General features: G+C 47.0%; 1 pseudogene; it reads right to left on the reverse strand.

Moving 5' to 3' along the window:
• Nucleotides 1-14066: 14066 nt before the first annotated feature.
• LOC116898593 lies at nt 14067-14416 on the reverse strand (annotated as a pseudogene).
• Between the last annotated feature and the right edge of the window lie 360 nt (nt 14417-14776).

The raw sequence follows: 14776 nt of genomic DNA on the forward strand, positions 1-14776 counted from the left end.
AACTACAGTTGTGAAGTAGTAACCAAAATAATGTCATGGCTGGAAGTCGGTAATACCTAAGGAACTATGAAGGGTTGGCAGCCTTAGGAAGGTTGAGAACATTCTGGTTCTAAATCCCTTCCATCACTGGACTATTGTTCTGAACCAAGTCCCGTCTTCCCCTTCCCTCACTGACTATCAATTTTCACAATCAGTCTTGTCCTGGTGCCTTTTTCTCTCTGTGTGTGAGATGTGTGTGTCTGAGGAATGGAGTTTGGTACATGGCTCATATTGCTATCAAAGGACAATATCAGGCCTTGGCCCCTGCCCCCCAATCCCTTGAAATAGAGTTTCTTGTTTGTTATTCTGCATGCCAGGCTAGCTGGCCGTGAGCTTCCAGGGATTGTCCTGACTCTGCTGCTCATAGTGGTAAAGGAACACTGGAAATATTGTCATATGCTGCCGTGCCTGGCTTTATGTGGTGCTTGGAGTTTGAACTCAGGGTGTCATACACAAGTGTGCAAGGACACTTTACCTACAGAGCCTGCTCCATAGCCCACTCAGTGGGAAGATTACATGCTTAGTCCTTTTAGGCCTGTCTCTGTTCAAAAACACTGAGATGGTTGAGGTAAAGAATCTCTTACCCTCAGACCTGCCCTGGACCTAGACTAGAAAGAACAAGTTAAGTCATGGCTTGTGGTTTTAATCATGAAAGTCCTTTTATATGAATTCGTCGTATAAAGGACCACATAGCTGATGGAGAAGTGAGAACGACTCAGATAACCTCACTGAGTCAAGTACATATAAGTTCAAATATGTACCGGCTTCCAAACAGAAACTGGAAATGTCTTGTGGTGTGAGTTTTGTGTCTTGCTGAAACACTAAGTCATGTTTAACAAAGGAGACTGAACCTCAGGTTATGCGCGTTCAGACTGCTTTGGGTAGCGTGGCTTTGCCACACCCTTCCGGTTAGCACATCTGGTGGACCTTCCAGGACCTCATCCCCTCACACTGCCATGTCCTCGTGTTTAAACTTGAAATAGAGTCATTTTGTCAGCTATCCCTACATTTCCTCTAAGACTCTACAAGCTTTTTTGCAAATCCATGCAAGTCTCCAATTTAATTGCGTTTCTTCTCACTAAATTGCTATCAGTAAAACATCCATGGAAGCTGTCTATTACCCAAGGACACCCTCTCTGTGTGTTCCCTGATTGGAGTCTACCTCAGAACTGGCCCCAATATATTCTTGAGTCTCAGTATCTCTTGGAGTCCCAGGGCGGGGCTACCTGAGAATGAGCTACTTCCTGTTTCCGGCTATGCTGTGACGCTGTTTCCTGTTTCAGAAGCGCTTGCTCCTTTTTGCCTGTTGAGGTTTCCCTGTGTCCCTGCAACAGCTCTCTTGCTTCCCATACTCCTAAAGCTCTGGTCTCATTTTCTCTTCTGATTATTTATGCTGATGAATATAACTGCTTCTGCAAGAATTCCAGGAAACAGTGGTTGCATGTTTTAGAGACCTTCTGGACACAACCTAACAAACCCAGTTTTATTTCATCGAACTGTCTCTACAGGTGGTGTCGCATACATATGTATGGTTGACAGTATATATTTTAAAACAAAGAACAGTTTTTAAACAAATTGAGTTAGTTACAGTCTTAGGTCTGATTTTTATATTTTGCCCCTAAACCAGTGTGTATAAGAATGAGGCAGTGTAGTTTGGCAGTGAAGATTGTTCTTTGTCGAGAAGTGCCAGAAAACATTGCTCTCCTACCGTCAGGAATGAGTCATGTGAGGCAGGAAGCTTCTGTGCTGGGCAGCTCTCATAGTGAAAGTTCTGCAGACCTTGGAAGCCAGGGCTGAGCTCGGTGCCAGTGCTCTGACCCACAGTGCACCCAAGGATGAGGAATGATGGAAGTGGAAGGCAGAGAATGAATCCCAGTGTTCGTTGCTCAACAGTCTGGCTTCTCTCTGAGCCACAGCTGGCGATTCTGTCTGAAGGGAATCAGCCAAAGTGAGCTTCACAGACTTTGCATCAATGGGGAGAAGGAGAGCGTTCATGTTATGGACAAGTCTCCCCAACAACATTTGCATGAGGAAAACTAAGCCAAGAGGGTCCAGTTGCTCTCTGTGTCTGGAATGTAAATACAGTATCTTGGGGAACTTCCTGGAGCCAGCTCCTCCAGGGATCTAAGCAAGGAAGAGTCTGGTGCTAGAGTAGCTGGGGCTCTCATACCTTCCTGTATGGATGCAGTCAAGCTCCTGCCTCAGCTTGTGTGCTGGTTTGAAGAAGAATGCCCCAATCGACTCATATATTTGAATGCTCAAGTCCTCAGTAAGTGACATTAGATAGAAGGATTAGGAGGTGTCACTTTGTTGGGGTAGGGGTATGGCCTTATTGGAGGACGTATGTCACTAATGGGGTGGACTTTGAGGTTTCAGAAGCCTAAACTAGGCTCGGTGACTCTTACTCTCCTAGCTGCCTGCAGATCTGGAATTCAGATGTAGAACTCTCAGCTACTCTTCCGGCATCATGTCTGCCTACTCGCCTCTGGGCTTCCCACTGTCGTGACGATGGACTAAACCCCCGAAACTGTATGCCAGCCCCAACTAAATTCTTCCTTTTAAAAAAGTTGCCTTGGTCATGGTGTCTCTTCTCAGCAGCAGTGACCAAGTAGCATGGTCCTCGCATTCCTGTTGCCTGCAGAGATCACTGTGTCCGAATGGTAGTCAATAAAGAGCACCCTAGAGTTTTAGAAGCTGGGGACCCCCCCCCCAAGAACTGCTGCAGAGAAGCAGCAGGAACATCTCACTGTTCCAGTGAAAATCTCCAAAGACAGGAGATTCCAGGCAGTCATGGGAACAGGTATAAGCAGGGTCTGGATGTAGTAGGCTCAGTGAGGTGAAGCGAGGTCTGGATGCAGGCTCAGTGAGGTGAAGGGATGGCTGTAGCTTTGCTATGGCTATATCACCTCAAGGAGGCTGTGCTACCTCTTTACACAACTGGATCTGTGGATACTCAGGAGGTGATAACCCCAACACTGAAGGAGCAGCACTAGAAGGTCTCTTAAGATTCCAGAGCTGGAAGGGTCTACTGCAGTCTGGTCTGCATTCTCAATCATGTGGGGAACCAAAAAAAAAAAAAAAAAAAAAAAAAAAAAGGCCTGGGGCTTTTATCCACAGCAGACATATTCCACATTTCAAGCAAGATTTATTGCAGATTCTCCCAGGTGTAGATTTTATGAGCCATTATATATGTTTCCTATACTATATGCATCTGTGATAAAGTATGACTTAGGAATTTAACACAGGAGACACTACGATGTGCAAAAATAAAGTGGAGAGGGACAAGAGGAATGGTTTGAGCATGATGAAGAGAGGCAGAACCGGAGACTGGAGGGTGGAGAGAAAGAGACTGATGTGAGTAGCCTTGTTGTGGTTTGCCTTGGAGTTTTCTCTGAATTTGTGGAATAAAGGCAAGAGCACTAGATTTGGGCAGAGGAAGGAGTCAGGAGCAGGAGGGGGATTAGATTCAGAGGTTAGGTTGAGAGAGGACAGTTGTTGACAGTTGAGCCAGTGGAACCTGAGCAGGTGGGGGGGAGGATGGTACAGTTTAAAAGAGTGAGCGGAAGAGAAGGAAGCGAGGAGAAAGAAGGGAACGGTTTAGAGACAAGATGGGGAACTGAGAAGGGTTAGAAGAGACAAGAGATGGAGAGAGAGGAGAAGCTAGGAGTCGTTGTAAGAGAAAGAGAAACTAAAGCATAAAAGAGTTGATATATTTGGGAGAGTGAGTAAAGAAAATAGGTTTAGAGACAGGAGATGGAGAGAGGAGAGAAGCTAGGAATCGTTGTAAGAGAAGGAGAAACTAAAGCATAAAAGAGTTGATATATTTGGGAGAGTGAGTAAAGAAAAGAGAGAGAGAGAGGAGAAGCAAGGAGTCATTGTGGGAGAAGGAGAAGCTGGAGACTTGGTAAATAAAAGGTGCAAGGGATAGATGGTACCGGGCTTTGTATGTGTAAGTGGGCAATTATATCCTACCAATTGGATCAAAGATTATTGTGTGGTGTGTCCTTTTGTGTAGGAGTCTCAGTATAAGAAAGTGTGTGGCTGGGCTGAGTTTCTGCCCAAGATATCCAGCAGATATCTGGGGCACTGAGGTGTAAGAACCCTAGCAGGGTAAAAACACCAGTTGTATGCTCTTTTGTGTAAGAGTCTCAGTATAAGAAAGTGTGTGGCTGGGCTGAGTTTATGCCAAGATATCCAGCAGATATCTGGGGCAGTGAGGTGTGGAACCCTAGCAGGGAAGAACACCACGGGGGAAAACATTCCCCCGTCTTTGTTTTTACTTTTACTTTTATTTTTAAATTTTTACAACAACATAGCCTCACCTGCCACCCGAGGCAATGGTGAAGCCCATCCTGTGCTGCCACTGAGGGCCTCGTCTGAGTCTCTGTCCATATAGCAGCAGGAGTCTATAGATGGATGTCTGTGACTCATATTATCACCAACGGCCATGCGGGCTTCCCTGGTCTGGGCTGCCACCTCAGACAATGTTGATGTCCAGGGCTGTGCGGAGAAGGGCCTGCCTCTTACTGGTTGCAGCATTCCAGAGAGCAGGCCCTGTACCTTGCCTGGGCGGTACAGGAAAGCTGACCATGGAAGTGTGCGTGTGCATGTGCGTGTGCGTGTGTATGTGTGTGTGAGGAGTAGAGGGACAGGCGGAGCGTGGGTGAGCCGGCACTTAAGAGAGTGCAGGAATACTCACTGATAAGTGGCTATTAGCCCAAATGCTTGAATTACCCTAGTTGCCTAGAACAAATGAAACTCAAGACGGATGATCAAAATGTGAAGGCTTCACTCCTTCTTTAAAAGGGGAACAAGAATACCCTTGGCAGGGAAGAGAGAGGCAAAGATTAAAACAGAGACTGAAGGAACACCCATTCAGAGCCTGCCCCACATGTGGCCCATACATATAGAGCCACCCAATTAGACAAGATGGATGAAGCAAAGAAGTGCAGACCGACAGGAGCCGGATGTAGATCGATCCTGAGAGACACAGCCAGAATACAGCAAATACAGAGGCGAATGCCAGCAGCAAACCACTGAACTGAGAACGGGACCCCCGCTGAAGGAATCAGAGAAAGAACTGGAAGAGCATGAAGGGGCTCGAGACCCCATATGAACAACAATGCCAAGCAACCAGAGCTTCCAGAGACTAAGCCACTACCTAAAGACTATACATGGACTGACCCTGGACTCTGACCTCGTAGGTAGCAATGAATATCCTAGTAAGAGCACCAGTGGAAGGGGAAGCCCTGGGTCCTGTTAAGACTGAACCCCCAGTGAACTAGACTGTTGGGGGGAGGGCGGTAATGGGGGAAGGATGGGGAGGGGAAGACTCATATAGAGGGGGAGGGGGAGGGGTTAGGGGGAAGTTGGCCCGGAAACCGGGAGAGGGAATAACATTCAAAATGTAAATAAGAAATACTCAAGTTAATAAAAAAAAAAAGAAAAGAAAAGAAAAGAAAAAAAAAAAAAATAAAAAAAAAAAAAAAAAAGAGAGTGCAGGAATGTGTGGTTGTGTGGGCAAGGTTGAGGTGCGCCCCCTCCAGGCTATCTGAGGCAGGCAGGCACTGGTGAGCCTGCCTGGAGGGCGAGCAGAAGATTTGGCCCCGCCCCTTGCCAGCTGTGGCATTGGTTGAGCTAGCTGACTCAGTACTGGAGATAGCCATAGTGGTATGGGCGCATGAAGGCTGGTGGGTTGACCAACTCAACCTACCACCTAGGCTCAGATCGAGGGCTTTGAGTTGGCCCACCTCAGCATCCACCATTAGGAACTGATGGGGTGCTTGAAGGGGCTGGTCCTGCAGATCCGAAGCTGCATGACATCTCCATGACACAGGCAACAACAGGAGATCCAAGTGGAGTCTGGGTAAGGATCCACTGTTGACAATGTAACAGAAGCAAGATGCCTCAGACTAGACCGATGACTCATTGTGGCGAACATTTGCAAACGAAGATGTATAGACAAAAGGGTGCAGCGTAGGTACACACTGCAGCTTCCACGACGAGAGTTTTTGTTGTTGTCTTGCTTAATTCTTATTTTCTTTTGCAGTGGGATGGGGGTGGGGAGGTTGTAAGGGGGAAGGGCAGATATGGAGGGAGGGGAGATGGGCGGAATTGGGGTGCGTGGTGTGAAATACACAAGGAATCAATAAAAGTAGTTAAGAAACAGAGTTTCACACAGTAGCAGAGCAACAATGTTAACGGACATTCTCAGACTAAGTCTCTAAGACTCAACGACTTCATCAGTGCAGTAAAATAAAGTGCCAGGGTTGCTGCTCTCGGACTATGGGTTTTATTAAATAAAATAAGAGTCACCTGAACACAGGCGCCATGGCATACAACAGTCAGATAGCAGTCATACAGCCAAGATGGCCGTCAGCGATGGGTGGATGGCAGATGCAGAGGGGACACTCTGGACAAAGGATACTCATTCCCGAGAGTGGCAGTGTAAGATTTCGCCGTGCTCTTCAGAATGTATACAGTGAGAGACTTATGAATTGTTTATCTCTGGAAATTTCCATTTTACGTTTTTAGTTCTTAGCTGACCTCTTGTAATTGAATCTGGAAGATAAACCTTGGCCAAGAGGCTGATGGTGTATCTCCTATTCCGGTGGTGCTTATGACTGCTGAAGAACTTTCACAGGAGCAGAGTCTCTCAGTCTGTGTCACAGTACACAGAGTACATTTGATGAAATGTCTTTGTGTCTGACTGCACTAGAAATGGACTCTGAGTCTGTGTTCCAGATGAAGCTCTCAGACATCTCATCTTTTCTCATGTTCCTGTGAGCTCAGTGTAGCTTGACTTCCTGAGGCATAGGCATTACCCGTCGCATGGTCTCCTTTCTGAAAACTCACCCAGAGTCAGTGTCTGGAGAGCTGAATGTGCTTCAGGTATCTGGAGAATGTGCCTGCTTGGTGTGTCCTGGTAGGTGGTCCGTGGGGTGGACCTGGGTGGTGTGAGCTTCACAAGCCGCGTTGTTACAGAGAGAACCAATCTGTTATCTGCAGATTTACAGACGACAGATTTGATTGAGTCCAAGCCAGAGTGCTGAGAGTGGATCCGCTGAGTATGGCTTCAGGGAAGAAGGATGGTGGATCAGAATCAGGGAGGGAGAGCGACTGGGCGGAGAGCCATCCAGAGGTAGTGGTAGGTTGTAAGCCACTCTGGAGTGCACGGAATGGCTCAGAGGAGCCAGTTTGGAGACCCAGCCACAGAGTATATTTTACCCTACACTGAAGGCAATTCTGAATGTGGTAATTATCTATCTTGCGCTTATTCTGTTTCAACACTGAAGGCTTAGTCCTTAAAGTGATTTACATTCCATGCAGAAAGATAAACTGTATATACGTCTTGCTGAGCTAGTGTGAGGAAAGTACAGGGAATACTATAAACAGAACTCTAGTGACCTAGAGGGCCAGCAGCTCTTACCTTGCAATCCACAACCAAGGGCTTCTGCAGAGAGCATGCTGGAATCATCCCCAGAAGTCCTAAGAGCAGAGCAGGGATGCAGGACCCAGAGAAACCCATCAGGAGATGTCAGTAAGAGTTCTGGACATGGAGAGCGGGTTTTAGTGTCAGCTTCAGGAGTAAGTAGATTATACACATTCCTCTTTAACATCACCTCCACGGGCTCTCCAACCAAAAGCAAAGCAAGCTTGATAAAGCGCATGTACCTCCTTAAGTAGACAGCTGCGCAACCGAACCGAGCCAGTCTCTCCACCTGCTTGCGACGGCTTTGGATTAAAGAGCTGGGCACCGGTTAATGGATGATATATATGGGAGACCAGCTGCTTTTGCACGGTGAAATAGCAAAGTCCTCGTGGATTTCGAGTTGGACACATCTGGGGCCAAATTTCCAATCCACTTCCTAGTGTTCAATCCTGGGCACATTACCTCAAGGTTCGTGAACCTTGGGTTTTTCGTTGATACTCTAGGAACAACAATACCTGTATGGTTGTATTAAAGAAGGACTTAAATGAAACTGTATAGCCTTACCGAATAGCCAAAAGGCTAGAAACCTACCTCTTGCTACTGCCTGATCACTCAGCAAGAGAAACTTCTGTTGCTGTACACACTACGTGGTTCTGCAACGCTCCTGGATGGTTCTAGATCCTCGTCCTGTTACGTACAACTCAAATCTATTAAGAAGCAAGCACTCCATCTACTTGGTTCGTGATGTGAACGTTGGTCTGAGGACATATGTTTCTCATTTTTGCAATAACCAAGCCAATTTAATATTCGAGGCAAAGTAATTTTAAATTAATGTGTTTTTCCCCGCTGAAGCCTCTGACATTTCCAAAAAAATTGGTTTTTGAAAGCTTAAATGAAAACGTGAGGCACAAAGCACGTACTCGTGCTGGGTCTTCTGGGAAGCCAGCTTCCCTGTGTGCGCATGCGCATGCTCGTGCGGACGCACAGGCGTAGTTTTGGTGATTTGATCAGAGACTGGTCTGGAAGTAATTAGGCCAGTGGGACTGTGGACGAGGATTACCTGTTTCTCCCACGGTGTCACGGGACTAAGCCCCGTGGAGAAGATGTGATGCCTGAGAACTGAGAAAGAGTGCTTGAGGCAGAATTAAGGCTCCGGGGGAGGGAGATACATAAAGGCCAAGAGAAACAGGAGCTCAGGACCAAGCTATGCTGGTCTTGATGACTGTTCTGTTTGCTTGCCCTGTGGTCCGCCCTGTAGTCCCTAAGTGGGCATCCAGCTCGAGACAATAGTCCCATTTGGTGTCCCCAAGCCCTCCCTTAGGAAAGACTGACTGTGTCTCTCCCTTCTCCCTTCACCGAAGTTGGCTCCAAACACACGGAGACAAAGGAACCTTGTGGTGATTTCAACCAGAGACTCAGAAACTATTTATTTTTGTAAGGCAGCGCTAGGTTTTATTCAGAAAAATGAAAAGAATTGCCCATAATAGCCTACAGTTTTATTCTTTTTTAATCACATCCTCACAGCCCTCTTCCGTGAAAAGAACAAAAGAAAGTGTGAGAGTAAGCAGGACCAAGTTAGGGGACTAGAAACACGGAGTTAAACATGTAGGTTCCAGCCCCTTGTAAGGAGGTGCATTGCAGATCCCTTGGCTCAAGTTGGGCATCAAGGGACAGAGAGCAACAAGAGGAGCGGCCTGCAAGAGCCTGCCTCATCAAACATCTCGCTGAGCACAAAGGAGAGAGTTTAATGATCCGTGACTCCACCAGGCATGGACCACCTAGTTAGCACCAGGCCTGCCTTTGATTAGCTTGCCGGGGAGAAGTAACCTTCCGTGCCCCACGGAGATGGGCAGACAGAAATGCAAACATCACCCAAAGCAGCAACGTTCTGGGTATTAACCTTCCACAAATATTTATTGAGTATCTGGCAGCCTAGACATGCTCTCTCCCGGAGGAGCTGACAGAGGAGAGAGGGATGAGCACGTGACTGGCCACGGTTTATTTTCTCAAGCCGCACATCGAAGAACAAAGAGCTGGAAGGGGGCTTTTATTTTCTCAATAGGTTCTGGCTCGGAGTCCTCTGGAAGAGCTCCGAGAAGTGGTGACATTCAAAGGAGGCTTAGGAAGTGCAGGAACTCACTAGGCAGAGTGGTAAGAAGGGGGGAAAACCACAGCCGTGGCAGTGCGCTACTCTCCGTGGATGCAGCATCAGCTGTAGAGGCAGCCAGTCGGAAGGAAGATTAAAAAATGGCACTGCGGTCACGTTCTGAAGGAGTCCAGACACCCTGTGGACACGTTTGGGCTTTATTCTATGAGTCTTATGAAATCATTTGAAATGGCTGCTCAGAGGACCTACTGTATGCTAAGCGTTCTGAAAGCCTCCAAAAATTAAAAGCAAAAGAAAGCCCAGACTTCTCCGAGGGGCATCACAGTCTGGTGGGGTAGGCAGGCAGACCGTCATGAGAATGCTAAGAAAGAGGTGGGATGCCTGGGAGACAGAACAAAAGGCTAAACCTGCCTGAAACGCAGACGGTGCCCAGGACACCATGTCCTTATCTCAAATGCTTCTCTCTTTGCCCCTTCTGTCCTCGCCATTTTAGCCTAAACGGTGTGCCGTGGTGGAGCCTGGGATGCTAAAGGCTGGTTATAAGAGGATACGAGCCTTACACTGAGGATAACTTAGCAAGGCTCATGAGGACCAAAGGCATCAGAGGAGATAACCTCCAGCATCCCCCACAGTTACCTTGAGCTTTCTGTCCTTGAGGTAAATCGAGAATATTACTGTGTTGGTTGATAGCTGACATCTCTATAGCTCTCATGCAAGTTTTAGTCCATGATGACCTCTAGTTGAGCTGATGAAATTACATAAACCAACAACCTCCGTTGGATGGGAGGATGGGGGAGCGGTCCATAGCTCTGCTCCTACAATGCTCACCCCCATTAAAACCTCTTCCTTCCTTCTTTCTTTCCTTCTCCTTTTTACTTACTCCTACCCTCCTTCCCTTGACCCCTGTTCTTCTCCTTTCTCCTTTTCCCTCTAAATCCCATTACAGTTGTGGCCTCAAAAGAGTAACATGGAGATAATATTGAGGAAGACATTTTGATGTCAACCTTGGTCTCCATGTGTGCTTGCACATACATCTCCTCATGCCATGCACACATGTAACACACATGTATACAATACACATGCAACACACATAATGCACACACACATATAACATGTGCACATGATATAATCCACATAGATCATAGAAATAACATGCATGTACCTGCATATAACACATACACATAGTACACGTACATATAATACATATACACATATATAATACATACATACCCATAACACACATACACTTTGTACACAGACACACATGCACAGTTTTCTTAAGCTAAAAGTTTTAAAGAGAGCATCTAAGACAGAGCTACAGGAAAAGGCATCCCCAACCCTCGTCTTTCTCTGAACTAGCTGTGACTGGTTTCGGCTGAAAGACTGAGCAATGTTAACAGAAAGCTGTTAGCAACAAAGGGCATTTAAACATCAAAACGCCTTGAAGATTAGACAAAATTGATAGCTAATGGAGTGTATTCAGGCATGGTGTGGGCATGAGACAGTGGCTGGAGACAGAGGAGCCTGCATTAAGCCCACATCAGGTACATGACTCCCAATGTCTCTGAATACAAACTCTTGACAGCTACTGTCAGGTCTCTGTAGCACATAAGCAGACACCTTTAATCCCAGTGCTCCAGGGGCAGAGGCAGAGGCAGAGGTAGAGGAGGCAGAGGCAGAGGCAGAGGCAGAGGCAGAGGCAGAGGCAGAGGCAGAGGCAGAGGCAGAGGCAGAGGCAGAGGCAGAGGCAGAGGCAGAGGCAGGCGGATCTTTAGAGTTTGATGCTAGCCTGTTCTACTTAGTCAGTTTAAGGAAAGCCAGGACTACGTGAAGAGCCTATCTCAAACAAAACAAAACAAAATAAAACAAAACAGAAAAACAATAAAACCCTCAAGAATCTTACAACCTAGGATTCGAACCTAAGCTTTGAAACTTGGGAGCCGCTGTGCACTGAGGAGAAGCTGTCCAGAAGCTCACTGGGATGGTTTGTACTCACTGTCAACCTGACAGCATCTGGAATCCTCTCAGAGACCAATCTTTGGAAGCATCCATGAGGGACTTTATGAATTGGGTTAACTGAGGTGAGTAGAACAGCCCTAAACAGGGACAGCATGGTTTGACTTGCTGAGATCCAGGACTGAGTTAGGGAGAAAAGAGAGCTGAAAGTCAGAGGTCAATTCTTCCTGTCTCCTTATGCCACACGACCAGAGGCCTCACACACCTACAGCTATGCCTCCCCGCCAGAGTGGATGCTGGATATGTGAGCCCAGGCAAACCATTCTTCCTTCTGGTTGTTCTGGGCAGGCAATTTTGTCTCAGCAAGGACAGTAGCTATGGAATCAGACCCTAGGGAAGGAGTGTCCAGGTTGTTCTTTTTCTGTCTGGACCAGGTGCCTAGCCTTACCCACTGCTCAGGTGCATAAAGTAATACACAGAAGCACGGAACTCTAATGGCTGTGTGTGGTCACTACGTTGTTAGGAAGGTAATTTGCTACAACAACAAGAAAAAGATACCCGAGAGGTGCATCATCGTTGAAAGGTGTTCAGACCCAAGGGTGACCGCAGAGATGTGGATACAGAAGGCCGGCCATACAGGGATTAAAGGGGGAGGGCACACACGAAGTAGGGAGGAGGGCTCAGAAGAAGCATCCAGCAACAACACCTGGATCTTCTGTCCCCTGAAACTGTGGGAAAGCAGGGTTCTGTCATTTCAGCCACTTGATCTGTTTTACATTAGAGCATCCTTCGCAAAGGAGCGTGACATGGATGAGAGTGGTTAACGGGCCAGAAAAATCCTTTAGCTGGTATAATGAGAAATTAGTCAAGGGTTCCTGAAAATTAATTTCTCAGTAGACCTCCACCAAAGGGCTATGCGCACAATCGTGGCTGGTTCCTTAGAGTACGTGCATTAAGAGGTACAGGTGACAACGAATGGAAACGAGCTGAATACTAAAACCAGGAGGGCACCCCAGACTGGACAGGGTCTCCCTCATCAGCCTATGCTACACCCAGCCTATGCCCTGGGAGTTGCATCTAAGTGAGGCTTGCATCTCTAGACAGGAGGTGGGAGAAACTACAGCCCACCGCCCACCATGGTCACCAACTTTTCTTATCTTCTTGGGAACTGGTTGAAGGCCCTGTCCCTGTGGGAGCACACACCCACTGTCACATAGATTATAAGCCTTGGCTCTGACGAAGCAGTCCCTCTGTCACGTGAGCATGTCCCTGGACCTGACACATCACCCAAGTCCTGTGATGTCAACCACATTTGAAACTGCTTGGAGGTGTCCAGAGAGTCACGGAGGCACACGGAAGGAGTTAAGACAGCGCTGCATTCGAAGGCTCTGAAACAATGTTCTCCAAGCTCACACAGTCAGAATCCACCTTTACTCTCTGTCTTCTGTCTCCCGTGTAGGGATTTATAACGAGACCTGGGACACATGCCAGAAAATGCTGCAGAAAAAGCTGCAGTTGATTAGATCGCTGCTCTCTGGAACCCAGAAGGCCCCTGGTGCGTCAGTGTCTCCTAAGTGGTGAAAATGAGCTAAGATGGGCTCTATGTTCCTTTCGTATTGACTTGATAATTTTGTATCTCTTAAAAAGTATGAGTGCACATTCAAATGGAAATGTGGCTTCCACTCGTAGGGTTAATTCTGCACAGTATAAAATTTCCAATTTATATTCATAATTTATCCATTTTCCCATGCAAAACGTGTCCCCCAAGTGATCCTGTAGAAAAGCTGTCAGGTTCTGCCAAACCACTGCGGACACTGTTAGCCACTCCAGCTCCATGGTCTGATGGGAGGACGGAGCTAATTTGCTTTCTCCCCTGACACTAAAGGTAACATTTCCAGGAATATCGTTAAGGTCAAACCACGGACCATTAGAAGAATATTGAGTGATTGCCTAGCATGGTGAAGGCCTGGCTTTGATCTTCTGCACCTAAAAAGTATAAGAAATTAATGCGTTAGAATGATAGTCTCTGGGAGATAGCATGTTCTTTTTCTTTCTTCATTCCTTTTAAGACAGAGTCTTGCTGTGTAACCACAGCTGGCCTTGAACTCCCTACTCTCCTGACCCTGCCTACCAGATCCAGGGATGACAGTCATGACCACCATGTCCCTTGCTGGGTCATCGTTTAAAGAATGACAGAACCCTGTTTAATCCCAAGCCGTTGTCTAAACACTAAACGTTTCCCCTGCATAGCCAAGATTGCATGCGTGATCTAGCATTTTGGATAGCTTTCTTCTTTTAAAACTGAAAATATTTTTCCTACAGTATATGCTGATCATGGGTTCCCCTCCTCCGTTTGTGTTTCTGAACGAGAAGGGCACACACTTCCTTCTACAGAAGAGGTTAGCAAGGGAACCCTATTAAGAGGTGCTTAGATTAACTCCGTGATTTATTTATTTGTTTGCCACATAAAGTGTAACTTCCATTTTATTTTTTTCAAGGTATTTTTCCTTCTGCCTTCACGAACCCACCTCTTTACGTGAGCTTTGGTGGAGGTCGTGGTGCAGCGCCAGCAGGTCTGAATCGTGGTGGGGGCGTCTGCCCTTCTGGAGCTTCAGGAAATCGATTCCTGGCGACCTTGCTATGAATGGCACAGCTCACACAGTAATGCAGCTTGACATAGGGCTTGGGAAGCCCATAAGCGTCAGAGACGCTTGCTTTAGATATGTCCCTGACTGCAGTGGCTTCGACAATGTTCCGAGTGACGCACTTCTCAATGGCCTTATCCTTGGGCACGCACCGGGCGCAGTTTGTGCAGCAGCAAACTGGCCGCACATGGCCGCGCCCTTTTTGGCACAACTGTTGTTTCTTCTCTTTTTGATCATCTTGGAGCCAAGGCTCCTCTGCGATTTATTTGTATTTGTAATTTTACATGATTCTTAGGCGTGTGCACCTGCTTGTACACACACACACACACATGCACGCGGATCCTTGGACCTGGAGTAGCAGGCACCTGTGAGGCCTCCTGTGGATTCTGGGGACTGAACTCAGCCTCAACAAGAGGATCAAGGACCCTTAACTACCGTGCCCTCTCTCTGGCACCTGTATTTGTATTTTTAACTTTAAGGTCAATTCACTCTACCCGTTAGTTAGATCCCATGAGCAGCTTTGGAAAACACACATACATGAGGTCAATAGAGGACAAGGTTGTATCAATTTGAACACAAATGTTTCATGAGAGTTCA

This window comes from Rattus rattus, chromosome 4, assembly GCF_011064425.1.
Source record: "Rattus rattus isolate New Zealand chromosome 4, Rrattus_CSIRO_v1, whole genome shotgun sequence".
Classification (NCBI taxonomy): domain Eukaryota; kingdom Metazoa; phylum Chordata; class Mammalia; order Rodentia; family Muridae; genus Rattus; species Rattus rattus.